We start from the raw sequence: 13,948 nt of genomic DNA on the forward strand, positions 1-13,948 counted from the left end.
AGCAAAATCTGCACTAAATTCCCTTTAAAACCAAGATATTGAGTCTGGTTATGTTAATTTGCTGAATAATATGTAAATCAGTATGACAGATTTTGTTAATACTTCATTAAAATAGTGGAAAAATTAACTATTGCAAAATGTATCAGGTAAGGGGAATTGGTATCACCAAAATTATTCATAGCAGCCCCTGAGGAAAGTCCCAGGCACTTGTAATGGTAAAATAAAAGAGGAATACATATTAATGGAACATATCAGAAACTCTTTGTCTTGTTGGTGAGATTCTATTGTATATATAAACTCCAATAGCAAATGGAAGTTTGAAAGTATTAGTGAAAAAAATTATAATAAGGCTCTGCAAGTATATATAAACTCCAATAGCAAATGGAAGTTTGAAAGTAGGACTGAAAAAAATTATAATAAGGCTGAAATTAAATAAAACAAACTGACAAATATTGTCGTATCAACAGTCGGCGAGTCTTTGTTTCGGTTCTCTATTTTCATGAGAAATATCTCAATCTCAGTATATGTTAACTATTGGCGGCTGAAAGTCATTTAATCGGTTTTTAGTCTGAAGTGCCGAAGAACAAAATAAAAATGTTGAAAAACCGAAGCAAGGAGAAATACCGGTATTTAAAGTGAAGAAAAAAACTCTCTGATTACAATTTCTTACTGTGAAGAGGGAAAAGCTGCCCGCAGCAGCATTAAATGCGTGTAGTGTAATGAAATGTGGATCATATAATATGTATTTACGAAGTGAAAGATTGAACAGATGTACTACCGACGCAGCCGTCGCCTAAATGAACTACCTTATTAAAACTCAGTGGGTACCGGCAGCACACCTGTTACCTTTGGACTTCGAACTTTGTAACGCTACAATTTCCCTAACTGTGACTTAACTCTCGCTATCGACAGTCGTTCCGCAAGACGTAGCCCTAATCTGCTTCAGATTGAGAAGTGATAAGCCTAGTTTCCACATCCACTATCTTTTTTCGTACATGCTGCACCTGCAACTGTGCGTCAGCTGGTAATTATCGATGTCCAGCGGTGGTTGCAGTATCGATAAGTCGATGCGTACTTTGACCCGTGACGCAATGGTGGGGGGCAGGCGGCGTCGCGTGTATACAAGCGACGAGCTCAGACGTCTGGCATTCGCCGGCAGGTGTTGCAAAGGCGAAGTGCAGCGCACGAGGATTTCCGCAAGACGTTTCAGCCCATTCTCAGGTAGGTCACCATTAATTTCGCTTGTTACTTGTAATTAGACCTGTAATTTACGCCACCCCTCGAACCGCAATTGTGCAACGTGCCACTGAGAACATTTAAAACAGTGGACCTCTCTTCCAAAACAGACACTGTCTGGGAAGCGGCGCCCTAGGGTAGTTACAAATATTTGGCAGTCAACAACCAGCAATAGAAGGTTTCACTGGATCCACTTAAACAAGCTTTTCGAGCAATAATTATGTAACTTAAGCCACAATTCAGGGACTTGTTAATAAAACAATGTCAAGAAGCTTGAATAAATTTGTATCTGTAAAGATTGTACGTATATTTCTAGCTGAACTATCTACTAGCACTTCTTCATAGTCATTATCATAATATTACTTTTCAGTTACTTCGTTTTTTTCCGCCAACAATCCGATGTGATAACACTGTATAGTGCGCTGTTTATTAAGTGAAGCTACGGTACTACACTTCGCGTGATGCCTATAAACTTGTGAAATTTTGCCATCAGTTTCTTAGGCAGTGCGCGAAGAAAGAAGAGATGTACCTTAGAAGCCCTAACAACTTTAGTAGTCGACAGACATATTGACTTTATTCAGAGCGTTTTCCAAAACGGGTCGTAAATCTGGAGGTGGAGTTATTAGAGACGGAGCACTACCTCACTTGAACAAAGGTGTTTTAGTGGGAACAGACTGTGGCTGTGTTCGAAGCGCATCTTCCGAAAGGTCTCGTAAATATAGATTATATGAACTGCAAAAAGGTAATTTAGTGAACTGTCGATTGCGAAGCTAGAAATGGAGCTCTTGCTTAGCTGCTGGTGAGTGCCGAAGGGGATTCACCGTCTCAGTTTGGAAACCACTGCTCTGGAGTTATGACAGTATAACAGTCTGACATAGCTCGTAGGATTCCTTCTGCTACTGTTTCCAAATGTGAGCAAGTCTCTCATCTGAATGAACGTGTTTCTCCGACATGCGTAGGTATCATCAACTTTTTTCTTTATTTTCATTAAACGAAAGTCGTGGTTATCTGACAATTAACTACCTTGTTGATAGAGTAAACGAACTGTTTCGAAAGCCAGCTTAAATTTAAGGCTGAAACTGTCATCTGTATGTTAGTTACAGATTATTTCTTAGGCTTGTGACATTTTTGTATGTAAATAACTGAAGTCACATGGCATTGTTAATTAGAAATGTTGTCTTGTTCGCCTACTCTAGCACAGTCCTATGTGAAGCGTTACCGTTTTAGTGTATGTGACTGTGATAGGTGCATGTAGAATGTAGCGTTATGTTGTTGTTCACAAGACAAAAAGGAGAGTGTGAACTCTGTTGCCAGAACACAGTCTTCTCTCTAACAGCACCGAGCTGAACATTCTCATCCGAAGGTCGAATCACTTTCAGCAATGTTTATGACCGCAACTCATGAGGTATTGCAGAGAAGACAGCAACTCAATTAATCACACTAGGGCATAATGTAATAATAAGAGCATGTAGGTCATAACTGTTTTTCCACTTGCTGGTCAAATTCTGCTGATTATCTTTCTTTCGTCATCAATATTCCTCCTGTGTCCCTTCTGGTTGAATGACACTACCTGTCAGGGTTATGGACATGATCTTTTTATTGTATGCAACTAGAAACATATCCTCGTGAATGAACAATGTATACCTTACTAATTTTAAAAGAGAATTTATGGCGGGATTCTTCATTTGCGTATCACTATGTTACTTGTGTAATTTTCCAATTATGTTCTCATGTCTCAGTACCACTGCCAAACAAAATCTCTTATTTTAAATTTAAATGATGACGGATATAAGGTCCTCTTAGAAATGCATGACATGACAGCTATTTCTCAATACTTTAATTTTCAGAAAATAAATGGTTACTCGTGTATGAGCTCACAAAGATGTAAAAGCATGAGTAGATGTTGATGCTATAAACCAATGGCTGTGGCAAACAAACTATTCTCGTATCAGATGTAACCAGAAACATATGTGAAGCCTTGCCATAGAGCTGCTCAGCTTACCTCTGCCTAATAAAGGAGACGGAACCAAGTGTCCGCAGTCGTGGTTTTATTGTACGCAAGAAGGAAATGGAATGAAGCTTATAGGAGAACATCGACAAAAAAGATCATTATTTACTTATTTATTTATCATTTTACTCTAGACCCTAAGCGCCAAAGCTACTTGGTTACGGAAGGAGTCAGCTGATAGTTTACAAAATACAGATTAGAACGTTTGTAAACAACATAATAAAATACAAATAAAGAATTGTCAGAGAGTATATGAATAAATAACTCATTAGACGTAAAAGTTCGGAGCCACTGTGAGGAACTCCTGTGACGAATACTTGAAACATTATGGCCTTTGGTTGGTGTCACAAGAAAACTTTTCAATTTGGACTTGTTACTCAGTTTTTTCAGTTCTCCTGGAAGCCTGTTGAAAATGAAACCCGCTGAACTATGCTCAGCTTCCTGTGCAGTGCTTAAGGAACTCTCATTCAAGTGCAGATCGTCTTTCTGTGTAAATGTTCACTGTTTGAATGTTGCAGTTTCTTCTGAATGAGGTAATATTGTCAACAAACAATCCGTTGGTGGCATATACACTGCCGGAAAAAAATTAGTACGCCCTTTTAGAGGTTTCCAATTCACTCAAGGTTTATTGTTGCAACAGTACGTATGGAGTACATCAAATTATTACAGACCAATCGCACGATCGGTCCTGAGGTAACAGGTACTGACTCATGCTGAAACACTCATATTACTACGTCGTGTAGCCTCCACAGACGGCAATGCAGGTGCAAATTCTGGCATTCAGTCGATCGTACAGCTGGCGAATACTGTCCTGGGATACGTTATGACACGCCTGCTCGACCCGTTCATGTAATCTGCACGAGCTGTTGGTTGAAGAGTTGCACGAGTCACTTTTCGTCCCATCATAACCCCACCCCACACGTCCTCGAATGGAGAAAAGCCTGGAGACCGTGCTGGCCAGGGAAGCTGCTGCACGTCTTGCAGGGTACGTTGAATTCCACGGGCAGTGTGTGGGCGACCATTATCATGTTGGAACAACACATCACCTTCCTGTTGTAAGAACAGCGAAAGAACAGATCTAACGACATTCGGCACGTACCGAGTGTTGGTTAGCATCCGCTCCGCCGGCCGGTGTGGCCGAGCGGTTCTAGGCGCTTCAGTCTGGAACCGCGCGACCGATACGGTCGCAGGTTCGAATCCTGCCTCAGGCATGGTTGTGTGTGATGTCCTTAGGTTAGTTAGGTTTAAGTAGTTCTAAGTTATAGGGGACTGATGACCTCAGATGTTGAGTCCCATAGTGCTCAGAGCCATTTGAACCATCCGCTCCAGAAACATCAAAGGTGTACGAGAGTTGTAGCTAATGGCACCCCAGACGATAAGCCCTGGGGTGGGGCTAGTGTGTCTTGGACGAATGCAGCCTACGTGTCAGCGCTCAGCAGGTCTACGTCGTATGCGCAAACGACTACCACTTGTGTGCAGGCAGAGTCTGCTTTCATAGATGAAGACGACGGCGCGCCATTCCATCTTCCAAGTGATCCTCTGACGGTACCAGTCGAGATGTGCACGTCGATGCTGTGTCGCCATACGAAGGCGGGCTAGAGATGTGCGTGCCTGTTGTCCCTGTACTAGTAACCGGTTCGCAACTGTTCCTGTTGACACGTTTGGGTTCAAAGCCCTCTTTTTTAGTGCAGTGGTAGCTGTACGATCTGCCCCTGCTGCCTTTACGGTATGCCGATCCTGGTGGACGTCTGTGCTGTGTGGACGACCAGAATCTCGCCTACGGGTGAGATAATGTTCTCGTGACCACTGATACCAGCATCGTTGCACAAGTGACACAGCACTTCCAACTTGTGTGACAATTCTCCTTACGAACCACCATGCCACTCGGAAGGCCACGATTTGACCCCTTTTAAATTCGCTCAGTTGGCTGTAGGAAGCACGAGTGCATAACCGTGGCATGGCTGCCTGCTTGCTTCACACGTTTGCATCGCACTGAGCTATCTGGCTGTAAACATTCCCTATTAAGGGGAACATAAATATGCCGCTCTGGTAGCTATTTCACTACGCTATCTGTTCGCGGACGACGATGAAACCATTATCAGTACATCTGCTAGTCCTCAGGTGGCTTATGTCGTCATAGGATCAACATCGACGTCGTCTTTCCATGTGTGCTAATTTTTTCCGGCAGTGTATGTACAAGGATGCCAGAGTTAGAATTCCGAGATAGCTCAACAACGGCTACACCAAGTTCGCGAACTGACACTGCATATCAGTCCGACAGCCTTTTCCTGGCGAGTGGACAGAATTGTTCACAACAGAATGAAAGTAACGACAGTAAAAAAGCTTTCGAGTTTCAGTATCAGAGACAGAGGAGATTTTTCTTCAAGTGAAGATAACCGCATTCAGTTTTTGCACAAGAAATTGAACGTCATACTTCCAAGAAAGCTTTCCATTTACCCTTAGCCGTGAGTTATTTAAAATGGTCGACTTCATTGACCGTTCGATAATCTTGCCGCAATAAAATTTCGCTTTTACAAGAGTCACGTGTCAGAAACTGTATGCATTAAGTTTTGTTGCAGTTAAATGTTAATCTATTCTCTGAAAGTCACGTGGTGGTATTACCGACTGCCCTATTACTACCTCATTAACTCATTTATATTACGTTCCACATGCTTCACAATAAAACTTGTGTCTTCTGCAAAGACAAAAAAATATGGATTCATCTATAATGTTTAGAGGCAGGGCAATGATATACGTCAAAAAAAGGAACGGACTCATAATAGATCTCTGTGGCATCCCCCTCCCAATGTACACGACACCAGTGGGATTCGTACCTCTTCCTTGTTTCCTGACGTCGGAGGGCAACCTTCTGCCTTCTAATTTCCGGGTGTAAAGTGAACTTTCTCCGAATCACTTTTGTTAAGTCAATGAAAACACTGTCCACAACCTACAGTGTAGACCTCCTAGTGCCTCACCAACAAAAGAATAATTACAGTTCCTGTATATGCTCCTTCCGTGAAGCTGGTCACTAGCTCAACTAAATGAGGAAGGAGGAGCAATTCGGCCATGACGTAGATACACGGATCATCAAAACAGTCACATCAAGTGCTTTAATGGTCACAAACATATGGCTCACAATTTTAGACGAACAGTTGGTAACAGGTAGGTTTTTTTAAATTAAAATACAGAACGTAGGTACCTTTAAACATTTTATTTCGGTTGTTCCAATGTGATACATGTACCTTTGTGAACTTATCATTTCTGAGAACGCATGCTGTTACAGCGTGATTACCTGTAAATACCACATTAATGCAATAAATGCTCAAAATGATGTCTGTCAACCTCAATGCATTTGGCAATAAGTGTAACGACATTCCTCTCAACAGCGAGTAGTTCGCCTTCCGTAATGTTCTCACATGCATTGACAATGCGCTGACGCATGTTGTTAGGAGTTGTCGGTGGATCACGATAGCAAATATCCTTCAACTTTCCCCACAGAAAGAAATCCGGGGACGTCAGATCTGGTGAACGTGCGGGCCATGGTATGGTGCTTCGACGACCAATCCACCTGTCATGAAATATGCTGTTCAATACCGCTTCAACCACACGCGAACTATGTGCCGGACATCCATCATGTTGGAAGTACATCGCCATTCTGTCATGCAGTGAAACATCTTGTAGTAACATCGGTAGAACATTACGTAGGAAATCAGCATACATTGCACCATTTAGATTGCCATTGATAAAATGGGGGCCAATTATCCTTCCTCCCATAATTCCGCACCATACATTAACCTGCCAAGATCGCTGATGTTTCACTTGTCGCAGCCATCGTGGATTTTCCGTTGCCCAATAGTGCATATTACGCCGGTTTACGTTACCTCTGTTGGTGAATGACGCTTCGTCTCTAAATAGAACGGGTGCAACAAATCTGTCATCGTCCCGTAATTTCTCTTGTGCCCAGTGGCAGAAATGTACACGACGTTCAAAGTCGTCGCCATGCAATTCCTGGTGCACAGAATTATGGTACTGGTGCAATCGATGTTGATGTAGAATTCTCAACACCGACGTTTTTGAGATTCCCTATGCTCGCGCAATTTGTCTGCTACTGATGTGCGGATTAGCCGCGACAGCAGCTAAAACACCTACTTGGGCAACATCATTTGTTGGAGGTCGTGGTTGATGTTTCACATGTGGCTAAACACTTCCTGTTTCCTTAAATAACGAAACTATCCGGCGAACGGTCCGGACACTTGGATGATGTCGTCCAGGATACCGAGCAGCATACATAGCACACGCCCGTTGGGCATTTTGATCACAATAGCCATACATCAACACGATATCGACCTTTACCGCAATTGGTAAACGGTCCATTTTAACACGGGTAATGTATCACGGAGCAAATACTGTCCGCACTGGCGGAATGTTACGTGATACCACGTACTTATACGTTTGTGACTATTACAGCGCCATCTATCACAAAACGAAAAAAGTGTTCCAACTAAAACATTCATATTTCTTTACGTAGGACACGAATATGTAAGTGAGATATTTGGCCCGGTCACTATCAATGGACCACCCTGTATAAGCGGGAAATACACTCCTGGAAATGGAAAAAAGAACACATTGACACCGGTGTGTCAGACCCACCATACTTGCTCCGGACACTGCGAGAGGGCTGTACAAGCAATGATCACACGCACGGCACAGCGGACACACCAGGAACCGCGGTGTTGGCCGTCGAATGGCGCTAGCTGCGCAGCATTTGTGCACCGCCGCCGTCAGTGTCAGCCAGTTTGCCGTGGCATACGGAGCTCCATCGCAGTCTTTAACACTGGTAGCATGCCGCGACAGCGTGGACGTGAACCGTATGTGCAGTTGACGGACTTTGAGCGAGGGCGTATAGTGGGCATGCGGGAGGCCGGGTGGACGTACCGCCGAATTGCTCAACACGTGGGGCGTGAGGTCTCCACAGTACATCGATGTTGTCGCCAGTGGTCGGCGGAAGGTGCACGTGCCTGTCGACCTGGGACTGGACCGCAGCGACGCACGGATGCACGCCAAGACCGTAGGATCCTACGCAGTGCCGTAGGGGACCGCACCGCCACTTCCCAGCAAATTAGGGACACTGTTGCTCCTGGGGTATCGGCGAGGACCATTCGCAACCGTCTCCATGAAGCTGGGCTACGGTCCCGCACACCGTTAGGCCGTCTTCCGCTCACGCCCCAACATCGTGCAGCCCGCCTCCAGTGGTGTCGCGACAGGCGTGAATGGAGGGACGAATGGAGACGCGTCGTCTTCAGCGATGAGAGTCGCTTCTGCCTTGGTGCCAATGATGGTCGTATGCGTGTTTGGCGCCGTGCAGGTGAGCGCCACAATCAGGACTGCATACGACCGAGGCACACAGGGCCAACACCCGGCATCATGGTGTGGGGAGCGATCTCCTACACTGGCCGTACACCACTGGTGATCGTCGAGGGGACACTGAATAGTGCACGGTACATCCAAACCGTCATCGAACCCATCGTTCTACCATTCCTAGACCGGCAAGGGAACTTGCTGTTCCAACAGGACAATGCACGTCCGCATGTATCCTGTGCCACCCAACGTGCTCTAGAAGGTGTAAGTCAACTACCCTGGCCAGCAAGATCTCCGGATCTGTCCCCCATTGAGCATGTTTGGGATTGGATGAAGCGTCGTCTCACGCGGTCTGCACATCCACCACGAACGCTGGTCCAACTGAAGCGCCAGGTGGAAATGGCATGGCAAGCCGTTCCACAGGACTACATCCAGCATCTCTACGATCGTCTCCATGGGAGAATAGCAGCCTGCATTGCTGCGAAAGGTGGATATACACTGTACTAGTGCCGACATTGTGCATGCTCTGTTGCCTGTGTCTATGTGCCTGTGGTTCTGTCAGTGTGATCATGTGATGTATCTGACCCCAGGAATGTGTCAATAAAGTTTCCCCTTCCTGGGACAATGAATTCACGGTGTTCTTATTTCAATTTCCAGGAGTGTAGTACCAGCCCCGGCAGTTAGCAGTTTTACTCCTGACGACGATGGCGGAGCTAGCCATCGAAAGCTCGAGAATTTTCTTGGAATTGACGCGGCTTGAAAATCGAGAAGATTTTATTCCATCTCGCTCGGCTGCTTCGTGTAAAGTTTCTTTAAAATATCCTTAAGTGAATGCTGAGACGATTCGTTCCACACCACTAGGCCAGTTCCTTTCTCTGTCTGTGCAAAGGTCTCCATTGTTAATAACCCACGTGCCGACGGATGATGGAGTCCAAAATGCTTCCTGTATACAATTTGTCAAGTGGCAGTAACATCGTGAGGAAAGTGTGCATACAAATAAATGTTCTCATTTCTTTCAGCTGGAGTTGCATAGATATTACTAAAGAGCTTCTAACTCGACAGCGCCAACGTGACGAGAAATATCGAAGTCTGAATACGCAGTGACATTTGGAGCAAGATGCATCAGATATTGCTTGGCCCACCAAATCTAGAGTGCTGAGTGTATTTTAAGACATCATCTGTCAGCGTAGATAGCACTTTTTATTAATAACAAGAACTTCTAAGCAGTAAACTGACACTAAACCACATATACACATTCAAAAAATGACCTCTCGGTGAAAGTGGAATGACATTTTGTGTTGATGGAATCTGGTGAGAGAATGCTGGCAAAAGTGCCTTTAACAGAAGCGCGCTATCAAAATCAGCATCTCTCTTGGGTTTGCGAACATATGCTTTGAGCACTGAATGGCTGGAATACATCGTCATGCTTTGATGAGTGAAGATTTCAGTTGACGGTATTTGGAAGTTACCAGGTACCATGATTCATGGCTTGTAGTTATCACAACCCATTGTGTGCGTGTTTTGATTGACCCAGTCATTTAATCGTGTGGCTAGGGCCCCCTGTCGGGCAAACCGTTCGCCGGGTGCCGGTCTTTCAATTTGACGCCACTTCGGCGACCTGCAGTCCATGAGGTTAGTCGGATGATGATGAGGACAGCACAACCACCCAGTCCCTGGGCGGAGAAAATTCCCCGACCCATCCGGGAATCGAACCCGGGCCCAGAGGATTGACAATCCGTCACGCTGACCATTCAGCTACTGGGGGCGGACAACCCAGTCATTAAGTAAAACTGAAGGACGAGTTAGATAAAGTAATATATCATATTAACTACTTGGTGGAAATGAATGAAGATGCGGGAGCATGTTGCCAGAAGTCTCGCAGTCGTGCACAGGAAGTTGGACGCTATACGACGTGACATTAGCGCGACTATAGCGCCAAATGGGACTGGCCCCGTAACACGAAGCGGCGTGACTGAATAAAAGACAGCGTCTGGCAATCAGCGAGCACTTTAGTGGTGTTCTTCATAACAAAATGGTCTGGAGATAATATAGGGATGACTTCCGACGGGGCAGAATCATTGGGAAATCGGAAGAAAGATGAAGTGTGGCGAGTATAGCTCAGGAGTTTGGTATTGCCCACAGCATTGTTTCACGTGTATGGGGCAGGTTCCGAACGACAGGCACAGTTGCCTGAAGGACAGAAGGTGATCGAGCTTGGTCTACTCCAGCAGCAGATGACCGTTACATTGTGCAACAAGAAAGAATCGACCCACGTTAAACAAGGGGCGCAATTGCAACCACATTCATCAGGGCAGCAAGACGCGCAGTTAGTTCGTTCAGTTCCGCCGACAGCCGCACATCAACTGCACCTTTTGCGGTGAAGCCAAGAGCATAGGGATCGCGTGCTCTTCTCCGCTGAGAGTAGGTTCAATCTGAGTAACGATTCTGGACGTGCCCTCATAAGGCGAGAGATGGGAACACATAATCCACGAGGGAATATCGTCGAACATGGGTGTACTGACCTCCAAATCTTTGAACATGGTGCACTCACCGTTCAACATTATTATGACGCTGTACTCCTTCCCCATGTGCGTCTTTTCAGGCTGCATGTAGACCTGACTTCATTTTAATGGGTGACAATGTGCGACCGCATCGAACAGCGCAGGTGTAGTAATTCTCGGAATTAGAGGACATTCGGCGAATGGACTAGCTAGCCCGTTCTCCCGACTTAAATCCCATCGAGCACGTGTGGAATGAGTTAGGGAGATATATTGTAGCTCGTCCACAAGAATTCCTTACCAATCTAATGGTCAGTATTGGAGCGCGATGCAAAGCATGCATTCCTGTCCATAGTGACCACAAAGCCGATTAAGAACCATGTTCCGCCTTTTGTGATCATATATAGCGATGACTTCAGTGTAATTATTGTCTTTGAATAAAAATGTCCATTTCTGTTCATCTCATTGCATGTTTCTTTCAGTTATATTCGGAACTATACTGAAGCAGTTCTTTCTACGCATGGTCAAAGTTCTTTCGAGCTATTTTACTTGGTAGTGAAACATAATGCGAAACTTACTTTCGCCCTTAAGTTTTGCACACGAATGTATATACGCCGTGGTCTTTACGCGTTTCCATGGCATGTTACAGAAAGAACACGCATCGTGTCACTGGGATAGATTCGTTCTCATTTGGTATTTTGAACGCTTGGAGTGTGTTCAAGAACCACCTGGTAACCTTGATAGATTGAGTAAGTATGTGCCAATTGCAACATTGCACAATTATGGATGAGTTACTGAGACGGCAAACCTGAAGCTAGATCCGGAAATTCTTGATTCTTGTCGTTGTCTGTAAGGTGTCGACAAAATTTGACAGGATAAAGAATGTCCAGCGTGATATTAGGCTCAATGCAACACAGTAAGTGACGACCACAGCCAACACTCCTGAGATCCTACGTCGTGCTACACAAGTAACAAGTAAAGGCAACAAATTCATCCACAAGAACACGTATGTGAGTTGCATGATTGAACTGTACTACGTTATAAGGACTAGAGCAGAAAGCAATCTAAAATCATTCACTCTCATATAGTAAACAAAGTTAAAAACACTGTGCAGCTGTGAAAAAGTAAATTGCATGAAACCAATTATTATCAGTTTCATTGTGCTGATAGCGAATATCACAAAAAAACTGATGCTTAGCTCCAATTTTTGTTTTATAAAGGTTTTCATAGGGAAAGGAAAATAGAAAAGAAATTTATTTTGCCGTCAATGTATGTATAATTTTTATATATGACAAGATTGATGAAAATGTAATAAAAATATTATTCGGTGTAGATGTCATACCAGCTCAATACATTACTTCAGTTAGTACTGTAGGTACCAGTTATTGCAATTTGTTCTTACTGTTTCTTCTAAAGATATCTTTACATAACTCTTGAGAAAAATTAGTAAAGAAAATGAATCACAAAAGCGAGGTCCATAATGAACTGAAAGGAAAATACGATTGAATGAATCACATGTCAGAGAGGGTATCTTCATTTTTCCATATATTCGAGAGCTTTTCAGAGACTACCTGTATGATGTAATGTTACAAGCCGATAGAAAGGTTCTCTGGAAACTTCTTAAGAATGTTTGTTTCAATTTCTAAGGAAATAAGAGAGGTCAGAATTATAAAGAGCCGTGGGTGAACTCATGTGGTGTTACGAAAAACTTGGCTGTAACATGGGTCCGAAATACACTGCCTTTATGCCCACCTCGATTTCCTCCATGAACATTGTGGAGCGTTTCTGACGTACGAGATAATTTCATCATGATATTGCAATTAGTCGTAGAAAAGAGCGGATAGGTGGAAAAAGTGCACTGAAGGCCTCTACGAGGGGTTGTGATGACGTGATAGAAGAAGAAACAGGAGTCGACAGGAAAGAGAGAGGGGATCCACTATTAAAATGAGAATTTAAAAAAGCTTTGGAAGACTTAAGATCAAAAAGGGCAGAAGGAATAGATAACATTCCATCGGGATTTCTAAAAGCATTGGTGGGAATGGCAACAAAATGACTGTTATGCTGGTGTGTAGAAAATGGCTCTGAGCACTATGCGACTTAACTTCTGAGGTCATCAGTCGCCTAGAACTTAGAACTAATTAAACCTAACTAACCTAAGGACATCACACATCCATGCCCGAGGCAGGATTCGAACCTGCGACCGTACTGGTGTGTAGAATGTATGTGATTGGCAATATCATCAGTTTCTCGGAAAAAATATTATCCACACAATTCCGAAGGCTACAAGAGCTGACAAGTGCCAGAATTATCGCACAGTCAGCTTAACAGTTTATGCATCCAAGTAACTGCCAAGTATGATTTACAGAAGGATGGAAAAGAAAATTCAGGATCTGTTAGCGGACAGTCAGTTTGGCATTAGGAAAGGTAAATGCAGCAAAGAGGCAGTTCTGACATCACGGTTGATAAAGGAAACAAGCCTTTAAAAAGTCATTGGATTTGTCTACCTGGAAAAAGCGTTCGACAATATAAAATGGTTCAAGATGTACAAAATTCTCAGAAAAATAGGGGTAAGCTATAGGGAGAGACGGATAACAGACAATACGCACAAGAACCAGGAGGAAACAATAAGGCTGAAAGATCAAGAACGATGTGTTCGGATTAAAAAGGATGTAAAGGCAGGGATGTAGTCTTTCGCCCCTGCTGTTCAGTCTATACATCGAAGAAGCAATGACGGAAATTAAAGGAAAGGTTTGAGAGTGGAATCAAAATTCAGAGTGAAAAGATATCAGAGATAAGATTCGCTAAATACATTGCTATCCTCAGTGGAAGTGAAGAGAATTACAGGATT

General features: G+C 43.9%; 1 protein-coding gene across 1 annotated transcript in view; it reads left to right on the forward strand.

Moving 5' to 3' along the window:
* The first annotated feature begins 1,128 nt into the window (after positions 1 to 1,128).
* The window catches only part of LOC126481744 (carnitine O-palmitoyltransferase 1, liver isoform-like), a 206,795-nt gene continuing 193,975 nt past the window's right edge, over positions 1,129 to 13,948 (forward strand). Inside the window, exon 1 of the mRNA XM_050105701.1 lies at positions 1,129 to 1,221. The gene's annotated coding sequence lies outside the window, so the exon portion shown is untranslated. The remainder of the gene's footprint in view (positions 1,222 to 13,948) is intronic.

The sequence above is a fragment of the Schistocerca serialis genome, chromosome 1, assembly GCF_023864345.2.
Source record: "Schistocerca serialis cubense isolate TAMUIC-IGC-003099 chromosome 1, iqSchSeri2.2, whole genome shotgun sequence".
Classification (NCBI taxonomy): Eukaryota; Metazoa; Arthropoda; class Insecta; order Orthoptera; family Acrididae; genus Schistocerca; species Schistocerca serialis.